The sequence below is a fragment of the Sapajus apella genome, unplaced genomic scaffold, assembly GCF_009761245.1.
Source record: "Sapajus apella isolate SASKATOON/1434 unplaced genomic scaffold, GSC_monkey_1.0 scaffold47, whole genome shotgun sequence".
Lineage (NCBI taxonomy): Eukaryota > Metazoa > Chordata > Mammalia > Primates > Cebidae > Sapajus > Sapajus apella.
In genome coordinates, this window is record NW_022436987.1 from 6,304,777 (window position 1) to 6,327,612 (window position 22,836).

The 22,836-nt window shown below is 40.3% G+C and overlaps 1 long non-coding RNA gene across 2 annotated transcripts in view; it reads left to right on the forward strand.

The window, feature by feature from the left end:
- The window catches only part of LOC116525132, a 107,492-nt gene that overhangs the window by 79,871 nt on the left and 4,785 nt on the right, over positions 1–22,836 (forward strand). For both annotated transcript variants that reach the window (XR_004257590.1, XR_004257589.1), the window contains one exon: positions 7,585–7,631. This is a non-coding gene — a long non-coding RNA (uncharacterized LOC116525132). The remainder of the gene's footprint in view (positions 1–7,584; positions 7,632–22,836) is intronic.

Here is a 22,836-nt window from a genome sequence, read left to right on the forward strand (position 1 = left end):
AAAGTGAGTCACACAATTTTTTTTTTTTGGTTTCCTAGTGCATATTAAAATGATGTTTATGCTATACTGTAGTCTATTAAGAATGCAACAGCATTATGTCTAAAAAGCAGTGTACATACCTTAGTTTAAAAATATGTTTTTAGCCAGGTGTGGTGGTAGTTCCAGTTGCTTAGGAGGCTGAGGCAGGAAGATTCCTTGAACCCAGGAATTCCAGGCTGTAGCAAGCCATGATCTTGCCACTGCAGTCCAGCCTGGGCAACAGAGAAAGGCTGTCTCAAACAACAATATAAAACCTCCTCCTCCAAAACTATGAAAATCCTCCCCCAAAATAAAAACAAACAAAAAACTTTTTTTGCTAAAACATGCTATCACCCGAGCCTCCCAGTGAGTTTCAGTCTTTTTGCTTATGGTAGGGGTGTCTTGACTTGATGCTGATACCTGCTGACTAATCAGGTTTGTGGTTGCTGAAGTCTGGGTAACTGTGGCAATTTCTTGAACTAAGACAACAGTGAAAGATTTCTCTGTAGCCTGTGATGTTGTTTGATAGCATTTTGTCCACAGTAGAACATCTTTCAAAATCGGAGTCAATCCTCTCGAACTCTGCTGCTGCTTTATCAACAAAGTTTATATAGTATTCTAAGTCCTTTCTTGATATTTCAACAATATTCACCAGAGTAGCTTCCATCTCAAAAGACCTTTTTGTTCATCCACAGGGAGCAACTAGTCATCTATTAAAGTTTTATTATGAGATTGCAGCAATTCAGCCACATCTACAGATTCCACTTTCAATTATAGTTCTTTTGCTCTTTCTACTGCATGTGTAGTTCCTTCCTCCACTGAAGTCTTGAATGCCACAGAGTCATCTATGAAGGTTGGAATCAGCTCCTTCCAAACTCCTACTAATGTTGATATTTTGATTTCCTCCCATGAATCATAAATGTTCTTAGTGGCATCTAGAATGTTGAATCCTTTCCAGAAGGTTTTCAATTGACTTTTCCCAGCCCCATCAGAGAAAGCACTATGCATAGCAGCTATAGTCTATGAAATGTGTTTCCTAAATGATAAGACTTGAAAGTCAAGACTGCTCCTTGAGGTCAGGTGCAGTGGCTCAGGCCTGTAATCCTAGCAATTTGGGAGGCTGAGGCGGGTGGATCACCTGAGGTCAGGAGTTTGAGACCAGCCTGGCCAACATGGAGAAACCCCATGTCTACTAAAAATACAAAAAATTAGCTGGGGATGGTGGTGGACGCCTGTAGTCTCAGCTGCTAGGGAGGCTGAGGCAGGAGAATCGCTTGAACCTGGGAGGTGAAGGTTGCAGTGAGCTGAGATTACATCACTGCGCTCTAGCCTGGGTGACAAGATCAAATCTCCATCTTAAAAAAAAAAGAAATTACCCCTTGATCCATGGGCTGCAGAACGAATGTTGTGTCAGCAGGCATGAAAATAACATTAATCTTTTTGTACATCCCCCTTAGAGCTCTTGGGTAGCCAGGTGTATTGTCAATGAGCAGGAATATTTTCAAAGGGATCTCTTCTTCTGTGTAGTAGGTCTCAACAGTGGGCTTAAAATATTTAGTAAATCATGCCATAAATAGATGTGCAGTCATCAGGCTTTGTTGTTTTTTCTTTCTCTTTTTAATTGACACATGATACTTGTACGTGTTTACAGGATACAGAGTGATACTGTGATACATGCATACAATGTGTAATGACCAAATCAGGGTAATTAGCATATCTACCACTTCAAACATCTATCATTTCTTTATGTTGTGAACATTCAAAATCCTCTCTTTAAGGTTTTGAACATATACATTAAATTATTGTTAACCATATTTATGCTACAGTGCTATAGACACTAGAACTCCTCCTATGTAGCTGTTATTTCATATCCATTAACCAACATTTCTATATCCTCCCTTCCTCCCTGTCCTTCCCAGCCTCTAATATCTGCAATTTTACTTTCTACGTCTTTGAGGATTTAGCAAAAGTCCTAAAGGCACTGGCATTTTCAGAATGGTAAACGAGCTTTGGCTTCAACTTAAAGTTAACAGCTGCATTAGTCCCTAGCAAGAGAGTTGGACTGTCCTTTGAAGCTTTGAAGCAAGGCATTGTCTGTCTCTAGCCATAAAAGTTCTAGATGGCATCTTTTCCCATCTATTTCATTTAGATTGAAAATCTGTTGTTTAGTGTAGCCATCTTTATCAATGATCTTAGTAGATCTTCTGGATAACTTGCTGCACCTTTGCCATCAGCACTTGCTGCTTCTCTTTGTATTTTTATGTTATGGAGACAGCTTCTTTCCTTAAACCTCAAGAACCATGTGAAACTAGCTCTGCTAGCTTCAAACTTCTCTTCTGTAACTTCCTCACCTCTCTCAGCCTTCATAGAATTGAAGAGAGCTGGGCTTTGCTCTGGATTTGTCTTTGGCTTAAGGGTATGTTGTGGCTAATTTGATTTTCTATCCAGACCACTCAAACTTTTCTATGTCAGCAATAATGCTTTCTCATCATTTATGTGTTCACTGGAGTAGCATTTCCAATTTCCTTTAAGAATGTTTCCTTTATATTTACAACTTGGCTACCTGTTTGACAGAAGAGGCCCAGCATTCAGCCTATCTCAGTTTTCAACATGCCTTCCTCACTAAGCTTAATCATTTCTAGCTTTTGATTTAAAGTGAGAAACATGCATCTCTTATTTTCACTTGAACATGTAGAGTCCATTGAAGGATTACTAACTGGCTTAATATCAATATTGTTGTGTTTTAGAGAATAGGAAGTACCAAGGAGAGGGGGAGAGACAGGAAAACGGTTGGTTAGTGGAGCAGTCAGAAACCACACGACATTTACCAGTTAAGTTCATCATCTTCTATGGGCATGGTTCATAGTGCCCCCAAACAATTACAATAACATCAAAGATCACCAATCACAGATCACCACAATAGACATAATCATAATGAAAACATTTGAAGTATTACAAGAATTACCAAAGTGTGACGCAGAGACATGAAGTGAACACATGCTGTTGGAGAAATGGCACCAGTAGGCTTGTCACAAACCTTCTACTTGTAAAAAACACAATATATGCCAAGTACACTAAAGCAAAGCCCAATAAAATAATGTACGCCTATAATTGACGCTAAAGTATTTTTGTGTTCAATTTTCTGAATAATTATTTCAAAACTCTGGTTTTAAGTGAGTGAATATGTTTATGCACATCTGTCAGTGAGTCCCCATTTGTCCTGTGATGAGTTTGTACGTGCAATTTTATGCCTTCTCTGTGTTTATATGTGAGTCTATGGGTGAGGAGGCCTCTGTCTGTGTGTAAACTGGGCTTAGGGTGGGGAGTGTGCTCAAAAATTGATTCTATTAGCAAATCTGTCCTAGCTATTCCTGTAGCACCTTCAGAAGCCAGACCAGACTCCTTCACCTCCCTCCTGCTCCCTCTTGTTCTCTTTCTCCTACATCTAGTTCTATATCCCAAACATCCATGTCCTTCTAGAATGACCTCTCCATCCACTGCCTCTCCCCTTGTGCAGGCTTCATCATCTCTCTCCAGGTTGATTACAACAGTCTCTTCCCTATCACTTTTCCTCCCACCTCCAGACCTGCTCTTTCATTTTTGAGAAAATTCATCTTTCCTGCATATAAACTGAATGCCTACTTTATTAATTGCCATTGCTCACTGGATGCAGAAATTAGTCCAGGAGTCAAATGGCTTCAACAAGAACTCCCATTATTGCATTACTGCAGTGAATAAAAACTTGCAATTCATGTCTTGTTATTAGATTAGCAGCCAAGTGAGGAGGATCATGCCAACCTGATTGGAGTCTTGACAAAGCTATTTGAGGCTTAATTGCGGGAGGTGAGGCATCAAGACTTCAGATATGGTCTTGTCCCTGTTCACTTTTTTGGGGGTAGCCCCTGTGGGAAGGCACTGAATGCTTTGGATGGCAGGATGGCCCTTCAGTAGCTGGGAGTGAGCCAGGTTCCACAGGAGGACGGGTCTCCTGATTAGAATTTTTTTTTTTCTGCTTTGGACTGGTCTTGACTTTTTTGGTTTTGTGACTGTATCCAGAGAGGGCCTTGCAGTAAATGAATTCATTCTCCCAGAGCTGGAGGAAGTGATCATGTTTTTGAGGCAGCTTCTAAATCATTGCAAATCACCAGAAAAACAATTATGTCCCACTACTTCTGCAAGGGTCTTGCTTCTTCCTTTCTTTCTTCTCTCCCTTTCCACCATTCCCTTAACTGTGAATTAACTCCATGAGATCGATCCATCTGATAGGATATTACTGTATCTCTGGTACAAAGAGCGTGGTACAGAACTGACACTCAGTATTTGTCACTGTATGAATATGCTAGGCACTGTGCTGATATAAGAGGTGAATCAGACACAGATCCTGCCCTTGAGGAGGACAGAGACAAGGAAACAAACAATTAAATGCAGCAAGATAAGGGCAATGTGAGAGGCGAACAAAACATAGTAAGGGAGCTGAGAGGAGTGGAATCGGACTCTCCTGCAGTCAGCAATTATTTCTTGGAAGAGGAGACAACCAAGCTAAGTCTTAAAGGTTGCAGGAGTTTTCTAGGTAGAAAATGGGAAGGGGAGAGAGAATTCTAGGTAGAGAGACTAGATAGGGCAAAGGTATGCAGGAGGTAGGAAGTACCATGATGCGTGCAGGGAACTGCAAAATGTCTGGAGTGGCTGGAACACGGGATGAGGAGTCCAGTGGTGGAGCCTTGGGTCAGAGAGTCTGTTCCTAGGGGCAGGGCTGCTATATCTTACTGTGTGGGCTGTTTACTTGATGAGGGTGACCAGTTGAGGGGGTGAGTAGGACTAAAATACAGCTCTGGTTCTATGTGACAAGCATGTGCTGTGGTCACATCCTCCTAGAGAAGACTCCCTTTGTAATTTACACAAGGGCTCCTGTGGGCTAGCCGTGTCTTTGTGGAGGGCCTCACAGGTCTTGTGAAGGCCGCATCTCTATGTAGGGCAGAGGTTCTCAAGCTTTACTCAGAGTCTCCGGGAGGGCTGCTTAAAACAGATTGCCGGCCTTCCCTACTCTTAGGGTTTCTGGTTTGTAGGTCTTGGGTGAGGTGTGAGATATTGCATTTCCTTTCTGTTCCCAGTGATTCTGGTGCTGCTGGTTTGGGAACCACACTCTGATAATTACTCATCCGGGTACCAAGAAGCTACTGGAAAGGGTTAGGTAGAAGATGCAGAGCCAAGCCTCAGGTTAAAGGGGTATTTTCCAGAATGAAGGTTTCTGATAGCCCTTGTGAACCAGTTAGGGCAGCTGATACATGAAGGAGAGTGCATGCACACTGTCTCCTGTCTTGTCCTGTTGGGGGAGGTTTAATAGCCCTATTCATTCAAGTGGGAGTTATGTCCCAGTGTCTTCCTGCTTAAGGAGATTTTGCCCACAGATGATTCAAGGAATGGCTGTATCATTACATGAAGCTCACTCTTAGAGCATTTAAATAGTGAACTCCCAAATGATTTAAATTGTTTGTGCTTTATTAATTACTCTCTTGAGAAGCTGGGGACAAGAGAAACCTAAAGCCACTAACTAAAATATGAGTCACACATGGTGATAAGCTTCTTTGAACACTCTTTTATTAGTTCAATAAATACCTTCTAAATTACAAGTGTGTGTGTGTGTTTTTGGAGGGGGAGGGGAAAAGGACGTGGAGCCACAGAGTGTCAGGACCTGACACACATTAGCAAATGTTTGCTGAATGAGGCTGTGGCACGTGGATAGGGTATGGTGATGGGGAATGCAGGGACAGTCTGAATGAGGGAATCTGGGCTGACAGGAAGTTGTCAGGTCGTATCTGGCTCTGGGCTGGGGTTTAGAATCTTCGCTTGAGAAGCCAAACATTTCTAGAGCCCAGTCATCTTTTTGGACCCTTAGTATATTAAACCCATTTATGCCTAGTGTTCCGTTATTGGAATGCTAAGCTTGTGGGAGTTATTTATATCCTACTGCTCAAGGTCATTGCCAAGGTCTGATTTTTCACGTCTGCCATTAAAAAAAATTGCAACCTCTGGCATAAATGGGTTAATAAGATGCCGTTGTACCTGGAGAGAAATGGCTGTACCCTTCCTTCCCTTGGGGGCTCAGGCCCAGCTTGCCCTTAGGTTGGGGGCTGGAGCTCTGAGGTGGCAGCAGGTAGAGGGAGTCTATCTTTATTTTCTAGTTGTAATGTAGTCTCCAGGATAAACTAGCTTTGGGACAGAGAGAATGGATGCTGGAAAAACATCCAACCAGATTATCTTTTGCCTGTCTCCAGACTTAGCCCCAGGCTTTCCTGAGACCTGGGACAGGACAGCGGCTGTGAGGTCTCTGTTACTCACTGATTGATGTTGCCCATTAGAGAGGCTCATGCCAGCTGAAGGGCTGCCACCCGCAACTAGCTCAACTGTCACCAACCCCAGGCTGTCAGCGCGTGATTAGGAGAAGGAAAGCCTTGTCAAAGGCAGCCAGATTCTGTTTCTTGGTGTCAAGGAGAAAAGGAGAGGGGAGGGGAGTTCACTCAGATGCTGCAATCAAGATCAGGTTGTTCTTAATTAAGACAGCTCCAGGCAGCACATTTCCATAATTTCCCATTAAAGAGGTCCTGATGTATGAGTCATTGCGGGAGCCGTGATTCCCCGAGTCAGCACTGTTCTGTGTCTGAGACTCCTCAAATCAAAAGGCCAATCCATTTCACTCACCCAGGCTTTCTGATCCCCTAAGAGGTGCCCAGCCCCATGCCAGACTCTGTGCCCAGCCTGGAGAGAGACACAGCCATGGATATGGATTTAGTTCCTGCTACCCCGGGAAAAAACTTCTTCTATTTCTTGACCTTTGGGGAGAGTCATGGATTCAGATGCACATGGGCATGGGGCTATTCCAGGTGGGCTTTGGTGCTTTCTGCGATAATGACTGGGAGGTAATGTGGGACAGCAGGGAAGAATATTGGATTTGGAGATAGGAGGTCTGTGTTTCATTTAGCAAATCTTTGTTAGAGTCACCTTGTCCAGAGGCTTGGGATTCAAAGATGTATACAAGACAGTTAGTGTCCTCCAGAAGCTCTGAGGGTAGGGGTAGACACTAAATCAAAAGTTCATTGTGGTTTAAGTGCTATGTGCTATATCGGGTAACACAAAGCATTCTGGGAGTGTGGAGGAGGGAGGGCCTAATTGGACTGATGGAGGTGGGGTGGTAGAGTGGTTAAGAAGGTCTCATTTTTGGTTTCCTTAATTATTGTGTTCATATAACGTCTAGTGAACCTCTGTTTCCTAATATGTAAAATGGGCATAATATAATTTTCTCAGGGCTGCTGTGGAAATTCTTGAGAGGATGTATAGAAAGGTCTTGGTGAAACCTGCTTTGTACTTGTTCTTATATTTTCATGGTTGACGTTTTTCTAGGTATGAGCATCTTGAGAGCAGACGCTACCTGTGAGGCTGCCCCAGCATGTAGCATGGCAGCCTCATGTTACCTGTCATCTAGCCCTTTCGTATTGGTGGCATCCTGTGTGTGGGTAAAAGGCCAGCAGACCACACTGGTCCTGACACATTCCTCTCTTTCCTTCTCAGCATGGTCACTCAGCCTGGAAGCAATGACTCTGAGTGTCTAAGACAAGGTAAAGTAATTTTTATTCTTTGAAAGAAGGCATGTAAGTGTGTCATACAATTTTGAAATATTTTTATTCCAAATGGATCTCAATACATGTTTTTAGGTTTGATATCACTAGTGACCTTGAGACATGAAAATGTCTATTTTGCAGGTGAAAATATTGAGTTTTAGAGATCCTTAGTTACCTGAGGCCACGTAGGTATTACATTTTGCAGAGCTAAAATTCAAAGCCGTGTCTATGCAACTTGAAGGGCTAAGATATTTCTGTAATTTCATGACTTATACACTGAAGTACCTTACCATTTATCTGCTCATTAATGACCCATTTTTGACTTCACAATAGTTAAAATATATTACATGTGACATGTCAGGAAGTTTGGTTTGACCTCTGGTTCCAGCAAGATGGTGGATTAAGAATGCATACAACTTTTTATGTAAAAATTCCTAGAAATGCTGGGTAAGGTATAATAATAACCACTCAGAATGAATAGCTGAGTTTTCAAGAAAAAGGAGATCCCCTAGAGGCCCAAAATGAAGAGGGAACTGAAAATAAAAGCAGTAAATACAAAGCTGAGGTTGTAGCTGGTGTGTGTGTGTGTGTGTGTGTGTGTGTGTGTGTGTGTGAGAGAGAGAGAGACTGACCTTGCTAATTTTGGTTATAACATCCACAGTGGGATGAGAGGACAATCTTGACCTTGCTTAAGGCAGAATGTTAGAATTGAGACCTTGGCATGAAACTATATGTTATCTCACCATAAAAATTACAAAATAAATAAAGAAATGATCCACCCTGAATAAAAGTCAGGAGATATAATAAAAGGGATAATTAGATATCTAAGAGTTTAAGATTTCAAAAATCAATATATAAGGATTTTTAACATTATCAAGATATAAGAAAAGAACGAGAAAATTTAAAATAACAGACTTTTTTTTATTATTGTACTCTGGGCTCTGCGGTATATGTGCACATCCTGCGTCCTGCAGGATTGTTGCATAGGTACATGCATGCCATGGTAGTTTACTGTCTCCATCTCCTCTCCCCTCCCTGATTTTTTTTTTTTTTTTTGAGGCAGAGTCTTGCTTTGCCACCAGGCTGGAGTGTAGTGGAGTGATCTCAGCTCACTGCAACCTCTACCTCCTGGGTTCAAGTGATTCTCCTGCCTCAGCCTCCTGAGTAGCTGGAACTACAGGCACGTGCCACCACACCCAGCTAATTTTTATATTTTTCGTAGAGATGGGGTTTCACCATGTTGGCCAGGATAGTCTCAATCTCTTGACCTCGTGATCTGCCCTCCTCGGCCTCCCAAAGTGCTGGGATTACAGGCGTGAGCCACTGCACCCAGCCAACAAATATAATTTTTAAATAAAATTATAATTATTGGAAATTTAAAAAGTCACTGGATTTGTTAAACAGCAAATACAGCTGAAGACAAAATTAGTGAAATGGAAGCAAGATCTGAGGAAATTCCCAAAAAGCAGGACAGGGAGACAAGAGTATGGAAAAATATGTGTGTATGTGTGTGCGTGTATATGCATAGGCCAGAGAGTAAACATAAGAATTTCATATAAACATGCCTGTCTTTGTGTGTGCACATGCATGTGTGTGTATGTGCATGTTTGTGAATAAAGTTCCAAGTTCCAAATACACAGAATACAGAGATTGGGGTAGAGACAATATTTAAAGTTAAAGAGGTATTAGCTGATACTCTTCTAGAACTGACAAAAGGCAAGGAACTGCAGATTCAGAAATGCCATGAATCCTGAGACTTACTGCATAAAAACCTTATAGTAGAGGGGCTGTAGGGCTCCAAGAACAAAAAGAAAATTATAACAGCAACAAGAGAAAAAACACAAATTGCTAATAAAAGAACATTGATTGATGACAGTCTTCTTAACTGTTGCTAGAAGACAATGAAAGACTGTTTTCAAGAGCTGAGGGAAAATAACTGTCAACTGATAGTTCTGTTCCATTATCACTCAAGAGTAAAGGTTAAGTAAAAGTGTTTTTAGATGAGAACTGTATAAATTACCACTAACTGACCCTTCCTTAAAGAACTACTCAAGAGCATAGTTCAGGAAAATGAAAATGAACCTAAAAGGAGGAAATGGGATGTGGAAAAATGACAATGAGCAAATAAATCATTACAGTTTTGGGTATATACAAAGGATACATCCCTCCTTATTGTATACAATAAGAGAAATAACAATTCCTAAGTTATACAAATAATACTGGACAGTAATAACATAAATGATGAGCAAAAATGAAGTTAAGATATATTGTTATTAGTTAAGAATGGTAAAACACACACACACACACACACACATAAATTTAGATATTTTTAAAATAAGTATGCATGTTCAAAAATTAAGAATAACAACTGTAAGAACTGGTAGATGGTAGGCCTTACAAATCAATACAGGGTAGAAAGAGAGGAAATAAATAAAAATCCAATGGCAGGCAGGAAACAAAAGAAAAACTAGAGTAAGTAGAAAGCATAAAATAAGAAGGTAGTAACAAATATAGATATATCAATAAATGAAATAATTATAAATGAAAGAAACTCACCACTTAAAAAACAGAAACTCTTAAACTGGCTACAAAATGAAATGCTGTTTAGTTAGGAGACTTATTTCAAAAACATAGGAACTGAGAATGATGAAAAATAAAGAAAATAAAAAAATAAAAAAGGAAAGTTAAAAAGAGAAAATATATAAAATGAAAATAACAAGCATAGGAAAACTAGTATAGATATGTTAGTAAGATAATATAGGTTTTATTTTTGTTAAATAAAAAGTGTTATTAAATAATGATAAAGGAATAAACAGGAAGCTAAAATAATTATGAATTTTTATGCAGCCTTAAGATACACAGAGCAACACTGGTAGAATCCTAAGACAGAATTGACAAGCCTGTAACCATAATGGGAGGCTAACATTTTGCTCAGTATTGATAGACCAAATAGGCAAAATTTAATATCGATATAGGAGATTTGAAGAACAAAATTGAGTTTAATTCAATGGAAATATAAAGCGCTTTAAACATAATCATTTAAGAATACAAATTATTTTCAAGAATACCTGCAACAGTTCTAAAATTTGATCACACACTAAGTACAAAGTGAAGACTTACTATCAAACAATTACATTGTCTGTCTCCCATTTAATAAAATGAAGGATCATTAGTGAAAAGATAGCCAGCTAACCCTCCATTCATTTGCAAACTTTAAAAATTCCAAAAAATTTATTACTCAAAGAAAAAATAATTATTGAGATGAGAAATGTTTTTAGAACTGAATGACCAAAACAAAACCAAACAAAAAATAAAACAAAACTCTACAACTCACTAGACATGTGAGATGTAAGTGAAACAGTGCTTAGGGGAAATGTATACCCTTAAAATTTACAAAATATTAGAAGCGGAAGATTGAAAAGTAATGAGTTAAGTGTCCACTGCAAGACATTTGAAAAAGAACTAAATGAATCTAAAGAAAATAAAAGGACATAATAAAGACCTGAAAATGTATTTTAAACAAACAAAGAGAATATCTATAAAACTAAAGCTGGTTCTTTGAAAAAGCTAATCAGATAGATGTACCTCTAATAAGATTTAATTAGGAAAATAAGAGCAAATTCTCGTATATTAGAAGGAAAATGGGATTTTAACTTTAAAAATCATGAAGAATGCTATTAGCGACATCTTTCTAATGAGTCAAGCAGCTTCTAAGCAGCATTGACTACTGAGGTAGTGATACAGGTTTATCTCCCAGTCATAGATTTGGTTGATAAGGACAAAATCTATAATTTACTACTTACATAGATCACAAAAGCGAGATCAGTATGGTGTCAGCTCCCTATGTATCTTGTCCCCCAGGATGACACCAAAACTAAAGGGTCCAGACGACAGATGATATGAGCAGTAGGTTGTTCTGTTATGGGGAAACCAATTCTAGACTATAGATAAGCAGTTTTATAACATGTGACTATACTCTAGCACGGTGAGGAATGATTAAGGTTGAAAGCTCATGCATCACCAGAACTAGGCAGGCAGATAAGAAACTGACTCATGACAACCTCTTGCAACATAGGGAGTGTTTGTCTGCCATGCTATGTTCTTGGGAGGATGGCAGTGTGCTCTGCAAAGATTTAGGTCAGACTGTGGTCACACTTTGCCTATGTGGCTTAGATGAATCTGTGCAAAACCATAATGGTGGCATGCTAGAGCTGTACTCCTAGGTATTTTATTCTCCTTGTAGAGATTGTAAATGGGAGTTCATTTGTGATTTGGCTCTCGGATCGTCTGTTGTTGATGTAAAGGAATGCTTGTGATTTTGCATATTGATTTTGTATCCTGAGACTTTGCTGAAGTTGCTTGTAAGTTTGAGAAGCTTTTGGGATGAGATGATGGAGCAGAACAGAGACCTCAGAAATAACACCACACATCTACAATCTAAAATGCACATGAGAAAGTACACCTAAGATAATTTTGAAGAAGAAGTACATTTGGGGGAGGTGGTAGGATACTTCCAGACTTTTCATAAAGGCAGTATGTTACTGGGAGAGGGATACACAAATAGATCAATGGAACAAAATAACAGAGCCCAGAAACAACCCCGTGAATACATGGAGTCTTAAAATCTGGCGAAGTGGCCTTATGAATTAGTGAAGATAGGGAGGGCTAATCAATAATCTAATGGTTATCTGTATGAAAAAAATAAAATTATATTTTCACCTTTCACCTAATACAAAAATATATTCCAGATAGGCTAAAGATGAAAAACAAAATTGTACAATTTTTGGAAGAAAATTTAAGAGATTATATTTATGGTGATAAGTTAGGAAAGACTTTATAAAAAGCAAAATCAAGCAAAAGAGTGACAATGTTGATTACCTTCTAATTAAAAACCGCCACCATAAATCGAGGGCAATGACCAGACCCAAATCAGGAGTTTTCTTTTCAGTCAAACAAAAATTAGTGTTCAGTATATCTAAAGGACTCATTTACCTTATCAAGAAAAAGTAAAAGCCTGAAAATCAGGCATAAAATATGAGCAGACAGTTTACAAATGACCAATACATGTATTAAAAGATGCTCCGGCTCAGCCTCATTGGAAGAAGTTATAAAGCAAATCACACCAAGTTTTGGAGAAAATGTGAAGAAATAGGAACTCAGACACAAATGTATGAGGATACAGGTTGATACAACTCTTTTAGGGAGCAGTTTACAAAGACTGTAAAGTTGAGGTTGCCTGTTGTATCAGCTAAGGCTCTGGCAGAAACAGGTGGCACCCTCAAATTTGATAATTTGAAGGCAGTTTAATAATAGGACTATTTAGAAAGATATGGACAAGGTATAGGAAAAGCACAAGGGATGGGGCGGTACCCAGCAATTAGTGTCAGTGGGACCTGACCACCTGTAGGCCTGAAGGGCAAAGCTGCTGGAGCAGTTACCTGAACCTGTAGAAGAGAGGGCTGCGACCCTCAGTAGAGAGGCCTCTCTAGCTTGTGGTGATCCCCTGGGGAGGGAAGTGGGGAAATAAGTACCCTGATGGCACCTTCCTCCACCTTCCAGTTCCCCATTGGTCCTCTGCATTGGCTTAACACAAGGGGAAAGAAGGCGAGGGAGCTGGCTCGTTAGTGCACATCACTCAGCTCTGGGAGTGCAGAACAAGATGGGAATGAGTGGAAAGCGGACTCTGGAAGGGTGAATGGAAGATAATTAATCATATTCCCACATGTTGACCAGCTATTCCTCAAAAGAACATGCCCTAGAGAAACTCATATATTTGTGCACAAGGAGATGTGTACAAAGATGTTTAATGTAGCACTGTGGATAATAGAGAAAAAGAGGAAACAACTAAATTGTCTCTTATTATGTTGTTACATAACTGTGGTTTATTCATAAAATGGAATGCCATATGCAATGAAAGTGAATGAGCTAGATATATATGTGTCAATAACTGTAAATCTCAAAAACATAATAGTGGAAAAATGTGGCCAAAAAACACATACAATAGTATTTATGGAAAAATTGTACAAGCCTGTAGCAAATTGTATGGGTTTGTAGTGATGTGCAAAAATGTGAATAGAAAAGAAACACTCCAACTTTAAGAAATTATAATTTCTGGAGAGGCAAGGGAGAGAAAGAGATAGGGATACTTTAGCTGTATATTTTTTATTTTTTTAAAAAGTTGAGCTGAAACAAATATGGCAGATGTTAACATCTGCTTAATGTCAGTGATGGGTAGAATGAACTGACAGCACCACAGCACTCCAGTCTGTGTGTGTGTGTGTGTGTGTGTGTGTGTGTGTGTGTGTGTGTGAGAGAGAGAGAGAGAGAGAGAGAGAGAGAGAGAATAGAGATTCCTGAATTTTCTTTTCATTTTTCTTTTTTCTCCTTCCCCTTTCCCTTCCCTTTCTCTTTTCCCTCCCATCCCCTCCCCTTCCCTTCTTGCTTTGCTTTTCTTCATTTTTATTTTCTTTCTTTCTTTCATCTGTCTTACTATGTTGCCTAGCCTGGTTTCAAGCTCCTGGCATTACAGGCATGTGCCACTGTGCTAGGTTAATTCCTGAATTTTCCAGCTTGAGATTTAAATATTTACATATAGACACAGCCTTTCTAGCTAGTCCATGGAGGGGAACCTGCCTCCTCCCAGACCCCACTGCTGCCACTGCTCAGGTCTTTCTTTTCACACCTCTTTCCTTCACTTCACACAGATCCGCAAACAGCCTGTTTCTCCATAGCTACGTACTATCAACCATTGGGCCTTCCCTTGAACTTACTCTTTCAGTTACTCAGCAATCACGAACAGAGCCTCTCCTATGAGCAGACCATCATTAAATGTGCCAGAGATAGTGAAGAAGTTATCTGCATCTTCTGCCAGCATCTGTGAGTCTGTGGCAGGCCAACTTGTTAGTTTACAGATACATAAAAATCTCAGGCCATTCACAGCTGACACCATGCAATGGGGTATTTAGGATTCTATTAAGACTGATAAGATGTGTGTATGTGTGTGTGTGTGTGTGTGTGTGTGTGTGTGTGTGTATGTGTGTGTGTGTATGTTTGTGTAGGGGAAGAGGGTGAGATTTAGAGGAAGGACAATGGATATGGCATGAAGTTGTGTGTGTACATTTGGTGGGTTGCCATCAGAGGGGGCACCACAGGAGAAGTGGCACTTGAGCTGGGACTCAAAGGTGGCAGGTGCTTTCCAGGCAGACTCTGTAGGGAAGGGCATTTCCAGCAGAGGAACAGAATATGTGAGGGCTCGGAGGAAGGTTTGGTGATAGAGGGCAGTTTGATAAGTGCAGAAAGAATAGAGAGGCAGCTCCAGAAATCCTGCCCAGAATTCCCAAGTTGCCTCTGGCCACTGTACTCAGGTGGCTTCTGGCAACATCTTGTGGTGCCACAGAAAGGATTGAAATTTTGAAGTCAGGTGGAGTTGAACTTGAATTTCAGCCCTGGTGCTTAGCTCTTCTGGGACATAAGCCATTTAATCTCTCTGCGCTATAATTTTCACATCTGTAAAATGGGGACAATAATCTTTCTCACAGAAGTAGATAGGGATGAAATGAAATAATGTGTGAAAGAACCTTTGATATTGTGCCTAGCAGGTTGTGGTTACTTGAAAATGGTAATTATTACTCCCTTTTTAGAGCTCGTGTGTGTATGTGTGTGTGTGTGTGTGTGTGTGTGTGTGTGTATGCATGTGCACATAAATACATGCACATAAACACAAGAAATTACCCATGGAAGTTTCCTTTCCTCCTTATTGTCTAACACTGTCTCCTTGACATTGAAATAGTTTATGTCACAGCAAATAACAGGAAGCAAATTAATGTAGAGATAAAAAATAAAACTTGAGTCCAAACTATACCTCTGCCACTTACCACCTAGATAATTCTAGCGAATCACATCCCCTTTCTGAGCCTTCCTTTTGTTATCTGTAAGACGGGAGATATGAAGACATAATTCATAGGGTTGACATGAAGGTTAAATGTGGTTAACAAATCCAGAGTGACTGGCATGTTCCCAAGTACTCAAAACTGTTTTTTTTTTTTTTGTGATGCACAATTGCTTTGTGTGGCATAAAACACTGTGCAAATGTAAGAGATTATTAGTTAATCAAGGCAAGATTCATGTTTTCAAAGGTTAATGGGTATTTCAAGTCAAGGTTTCACATTTCTGCTGACTCTGTTGTTGGAGATGGTGCGGTGGAAGAACAATGCCTTGATTCCCTTTACTACCGAGGGGCTAACGTTGTTTTCTGCACTCTGCACAAAGCCACAAAACAACCCACCCAACATCAAAACAAAATGCTGCAGGGTCGTTTTGATGTTCCAGGAGGAAAGAACATGTTAGTTATTGTGTGAAATGTGTTGGAACATGAAACATGGACAGTATAGTAAGTAAGTTACATTAACTGTGAAAAATACATAATGATTCTAAGACAATTTAAAATTTGACAGGTGAAAATTTTCTGTAAAACCCATAAATTAAGAAAATTATGAGCGCCATCTTGTGGCAAGATGTCCCTTAAACCATCACACCGGAAAGCACTCCTTTCCTTAAACCTCTAACAAAGGCAAAGAACATGTATCTATCTATCCATCCATCCATCCATCCATCCATCCCCTCACTCATCCTCCCATCTACCTATTCATTAATCCATCTAATAATCTATTCAATCATTTGTTAATCAGTATGTATTGACTGCTTTCTATGCTTTGGCTGGAGAGATGCCAGGACCCCACTGAGAAGAAGACCACAGGAGATGATGTTAAATATGGAAAAACCAACAGTCCTGGGGAATCTCGTTGGAGCACACTTAATCCAGTTGTTGTTGTTACTGAGGTGGAGGAGACAGGCAGTTAAGCTTTCCTGGTGGAAGTGACACCAAAGCTGAGATCTGAAGGATAGCAAGAGTGTGTTATACTAAAGAGGATGTCTCCTGTGTTCATTCTCCTCTTGGGGTAGGTGTAGCTGAGAGAAGAGGAGAACTCTAGAGGCCCAACTGAGGTGACTTTTTATGTGCTGTTAGTGCATTGGTGGCCCCTTCAGCCCCCATCTTGGTAGTTATGACAAATTAGAGAGTGTCCAGCAGATAGTGATCAGGGTGGTGGGAAGACATGTAAAGAAATTGGGAAGAGCCGTGAAATGAAGTGCTTTGTAAGTGGACAGATTCTATTACATAAGATTTATGCTGCCTATTAATATTAGGAGGTATTAATAGTTGCCATTACGTTGGGTTTTTCATTTAATAGAATTTGTTATACCCACATCAGGAGAGCCGTGTTAGTGTGGGCTATTGGCCAAGATGTGGGAATGGCCTCATTACATGTGCCCAGACACATAATGGTATTCCGGATTGGGAATCTGCTTCTATTACCTGATATAGGTTGCTAATTGGTAAACATATTACAGAAAAAAAATGTCCAGCAGCAAACTGGTTACACTGGCCAGCGTTTGGCCCAAATCTGAAGGATAAATAATGGCCTTTGACAATCATTTCATCCTCTGCCCGCTTTGTAGTCACCTGGAATTAATGCTGAGCAGAACTGATGTCTGCCTTAGCAAGGCATATACAGTAGCTTCAGCAGGCCTGATCTGGGCCTGCTATTTTCAGAGCAGGTGCTGTTGAGTTCAGCTTATCATCTGTTGACTTTAAACTGCATGTCCCTTATCCTTTGCATCACACTTGCTCTATTGTTTCCCTTATAATAGAAAAGTATTGTCTGTATCCAGGTCTTCCGTAAGAATGAAAACACAGGAAAGCCCAAAAGGGGTTGTCTGTTTTAAAAAAAGTGGTAGAAAGCATATTTCTTTGTGGGATTAAAAATATGTGTATGTATTTTATATAAACCAAGTGTGTCTGCATTAAAAGCTTGTCTACCTCCTTCATTCATATAGCTCTCTTGCATTTTGTGGGTATTTGTTTCAGCATAGGCAGGAGCTGTTCTGGGCAGTGGCACAGAGTGGGGATTACTGACCTCGACTGTCACTCTGTCCCGGGTGGCACCCCCTCCCCAGATCCCAGTGCTGTACATATGCAGGCTGGCCACATTTAAAGGGCCATGGATGGGGCTTAAGGGCAAAGCTCTAATATGTCAACAATTTCTCCTAATGGGATTTTGCTTCTCTTCTTTCGTATAGCCCAAGTCAGAAGTAATGTGATGTTTTATTGGGATGGCCTTGGTGTTTTATTGCCTACACTTAGTTATATCTAAAATAATTTGTTTTCTCTGTGGTCAGCAATCGATCTGTGAATTCACCAGTCTGGCTTCTGCCTCTCAGCCTTTGCCACCTCATATCTGGGGCCAGTGGATTTTCAGCTGCAGGCTTGTTCCTCTAGGCCTGTTTTTAATGGTAATGATGGGAGGAAATCAAGATACCCCAGGGATAAGCATTGGACTATCCTGCTGCCTGGGTACTACTAAGTCTTACCCACATCTGATGCTGGGTTTCTGCTTTTTCCTTCTGTCCAAATGCTAGCCCTTGAGGACTTGCCTTTGAGAACTTTCTAAGACTTTCTGTTCTATTCTTGTTTAACAGTACTGGCCCTTTCAGCATTCTTCAGGAGCATGAATTATGAACAAGGAGGCCATAACAAAGTAAAGAAGTTAGTCCAGCCATTAGAATACATTAGATACTCCCATTGACCAATAGGGGACAAGTGCCACTGTATTAGAGAAATTGATGATGTAATATTCAGAGAATAATAAATAGTGCTTCCCGCTTGAATGATGTATAGTCTCTTTTTAAAAGGAAACAGTGCTGACAATTTTATTATCATAATTAACAAATATATACAGATGCTAAACTAAGTATAAACTCCTTAAAACCATAAACATGTATAAATTTAAGTGTAAACAATATTGTGTAAACGTTAACATTTAACATAAAAGCTTAGACAAGCTTTTATGAATTTATAAAATACAAATTCACAAAACCAATAGAATTCAGATTAATCTTTAGTATGACCAACGATGTTGGTTTGCTAAAACAAAATCATTGCTTGCCATGTGGATATGGTCCTGGGGCTACAGCACAGGTTCGTGTGATTTGGCCATGACTCTGCTGAATGTGCTCCACGCCACATGATGACTCAGCATGTGTGCCATCTTCCTGAATCCTAAATATCGTGACACCTTTGTTTCTACAGGATGTTGTGAGGTCATTTGTTCTTCACTTGACAATGATCACATTGTTTGTGTTGAAGTCCATCACGTTCATTTCTCACTAGCCTGAGATAATTAAAGCAGTTCTATTGAACCCTTATGCTGTCATAAACACAAACCTACATGTGGACATAGAAATCCTGTGGTTTGAGGTGGTCATTCAGTTGACCCTCAAGATACGAATATTGATTGTTTTTATATTTTCATCAATATGAAAACATTAAAAAATGATGTCAGAATCTCATGAACCCAGAGCAAATGTCCAGAGACCCTAGTTTGAGAAATACTGGCATGAAAGGCCCAATGGCATGACTAGCTCCCTGATATGGGGCAGGAATTGAGGGAAGGACCAGGGGCTTAAACTGCTAGAGGATGACAAAATCAGTTTCTACCTGCTCTAACCTATATCTTGTCAAAGCTGATCTGTTCTCAGATTTACTGGAAAACTGAGGCAACTTAATTGCTCATTTGAGTTCTGATCTTCAACTACTATTCTGTATCTGGTGTTGTGCTGCCATGCCTCTCTGATAGCGACTACTTGCCATCCTGCCCAGTGGTAGGCTTAGGAATTAAAAGTCAGAGTAGTAGAATCTGGCTGCCCATTGTCCAGAAGTACAGACTGGAAACTCTAGCCTGAAAAATGGTCATTCTATTCCGATGTTTGAGTGTATATATGTATCATCAGGAGAATTTTAGATAATAGCCTTTAGGAGGTCTCAAGAGAATGGCATATATTTCTAGTTATAAAGGATCTTTTGGAGTAAAGAAGAACTCTGACCAAGGAAATGTTCAGACAACTACCAGGAATCCATGAGCTTGGCTGCCTTTTACATGAGGGGCAGATAAAAAGACTGTAACTGGCATTGATAACCCCCAACCCAATAAAGAATTTTGAGTTGTTAAAACATGTTGTTTCTAGCCCCCAAACGCTGACCCACTTGGGAGAAAATGAGGCAGCATAGTACCAGATCCACAGGATCTGTTCCCAAAGTCCTATTGACAGGCTTGGTCTACTTGCAGCTCACCCTTCATGGTCTTTGGCCAACTTTTCTGTGGTCATCATAGCTTGATGGGACTTTCTTTTGCATCCTGGAACCAGTTGTCCACAGCCTTGTCTGCTTCAAGAGTCCAAGGACCAAACCTCGAGGAGTACCTCAGATTGTTCCCCAGGTGCTGTCACCAACCTCATTTGGACTGATGATCACTTAACAATTTGACTTTCCACTCTTATTTTTCCTGAAACTCAATACTCCCAGTTGAGTTGTACTAGCTGTATTTCTGTAAGGTAATCGCAAGCATTTTTTTTAGAATACAGTGAAATGTGAATGAATGATTTATTGTGTACATGTCTACAGCAGAATATGTGTAGTAGATATAGATCAGTTTTGGAGTTAGACAAGCCTGAGTTTTAACTTCATCTTGCCACATAGGAGCTGCATGAACTTAGACAAATTACTTAATGTAAGATGTAGTTTTCTTATCTGCAAACAGGGATCATAATAACATCTATTTCATAGTGTTATTGAGAGGACTAAATGAAATAGCACAGTGTCTGGCACATAATTGGCACTCAATAAGTGGCAATTTATTGTTATTATTAATTGAGCATTTATGTATGCAGGCCTCTAGATTAGGCACAAGGGATGCAAAGATCTCCATCCTCAAGTAGCTCACAATAGATCTGAGGTCTTCCCAGGGGCCACTCAGAAGGGGACCAACAGTCAGATCTGATGTGAAGTCAACTGAATTTGGGACCAGAGTAAACAGAATTTCCTCTTATCACTCCATCTAGATTAGAATGGGATTAATTCTATATCCTGTGTTCTAGAATTAGACGGCATGTTGAGGCTGAGAACGTCCAGGTGGGGAGATGGGATGTCAGCAAGTCCAGTTTCCACAATTTCATGGCTCAAACTTGGCCTAATTTGGAAAATCTCAGCATGGTAGCAGAGAGGCTCCTCAGCCGTTGTTGGGAGATGTTAATGAAGAACTTGTATCTCACTAATCGCTACTACACAATGAAGCTAGAAGGAACCTCAGGCCATCTTTTCTTCCTAATGGTCAAAAACATATGTCTCAAGCAGAATTCATAAAGATATCATTTTAGTTTTTGCCTCCTTATTTCTGAGTCAGTACACAAATAGCTTGTTTTCTGGAGCTTCAGGGAAGCCCAGATTGGCACATTAGCCAGGAAGTAAGGTGACTTCTTTCTGGGCTGGCTGTCCATAATGCATTCAAATCCAGAAAAAAGTAGGAATTTGTTCAAAATCTATCAATTGGGCCATTTTCTCAATGACAAACAGATGGCTCCTTTGAGTTATTCAGAGGGAGAAGGTTTTTTTTTTTTTTTTTTTCCTTTTGTTCATCTCAGTTTTTATGGTTTAAAAGAATTGGTGTTTAATCCCAATTCTAAAATTGTTAATTAGTTTGTATTTGTTTCACTAAATCTGTCAAATAGATTGTTATCACTTTAGCTATATCTCTCTGGCAGCATTTGGTGTCAACTTTGCAGAAATAATGTTGGTTTTACAGCCAAAAATCAGAGGTTAAACCTCCAGGACTACAGATGTGACAGCATTAAAGGGAAATTCATCACCCCCAAAGCTTTCATTCCCATATAGTTTAGAATCAGCCCGAACATGAACCAATGTTCTTTTTTCCCTTTCATTCTCCAGGAACACTGTGGCTCAGTTCCTTTTTGATTTATGAGTGTGGTTGTTGCTGATGAGAACTCTCAGGGAGACCTCAATCTGCCCCAGCCAGAGGCTTGGAAAACAGTAGAGAATCTTCTTGCTCAACCCCTTTTCTGTTGCTTTCAGGGGATTCCATCCAGGGCTAGGGCTATCCATCAATTCAGCTAATAATGGGCTTATATGAGGTGAGAGCCTTGCAGGTACAAGCTCTGCAGTGTCACCTGCCGGCAGGGGGCACGATAGAGCAGAGCAGCAGAATGAAGGCAGCGTGTGTTACAAACGAGCTACTTCTGAGCTCAAATCAGTGCACCTGGGGGAATATCTAAATGAAAGACAGCAAATCATCATAAAGGCTGAGGAATTTGAGCAATAGGAAAAAGCTGTTGGGCAGCAACCAATTGAGGTCTCTGTGATAGGCTGAATAGTGGCCCCTAAGAATGTCTACTTCTGAATCCCCAGAACCTGTGAATCCTTCTTTGTATGGCAAAGGGGATTTTGCAGATGTGATTAAGTTTAGGAACTTTCAATGGGGAGATTATTCTGGGTTCTCTGACTGGACCCTAAAAGTAATCACGAGTGTCCTTATAGGAGAGAGGCAGAGGGAGATTCAACAGAAGAGGAGAAGGCGATGTGATGGTGGGAGCAGAGATTGAAGTGATGAGCTTTGAAGATGTAGGAGGAGTCCACAAGCCAAGGAAGACAGGCACCAACAGCTGAAAAAAAACAAGGAAATGGATTTCTCCTTTCAAAGCCTCTGGAAAGAATTAGCACTACCAACACTCCAACTTTAGTCCAGCAAAATTGGTTTTGGGCTATGTACTACCAGAACTGTGAGATAAGAAATTTGTGCTGTTTTAAGTCACCATAATAATGGTAGTTTGTTGCAGTAGGAATGAATACAGTATATTTTCCTTGCTTAATGGCAAAGAGTTCCACTCCTTCTGTCAGGGGTATTTTACAGGGCCAAGAAGAGATAGCAGGAATCAGCATAGTCCATTCACTTCTTCAAGAAGAGCTCCTTCTTCTGAAGTCTATCTGTAGTACAGGTGTGGGCAGAAGCAGCCTGAAGCAGAAATGAGACTAGCAACTGGGAAGCCCTGTGTGATTGGGGAAGAACATTTCTGAGTATCAGGGACCCTAGGCAATCGCAGACAGAGAGTGTGAGAATGCTCTGCAATTAACATATTTGCATATATATTAGGAAGAGGCCAGATTAGCACAGTGAGCGTGACTCAGAGGAAAGTGGAGGGCAGCAGTGATCAGGGAAGAGGATCTGAATAGGGATGAGGACAGAGATGCCACCTTAGGCACATCCAGTGCTCTGGTGGAGAGGAACTGGCTGTGAAC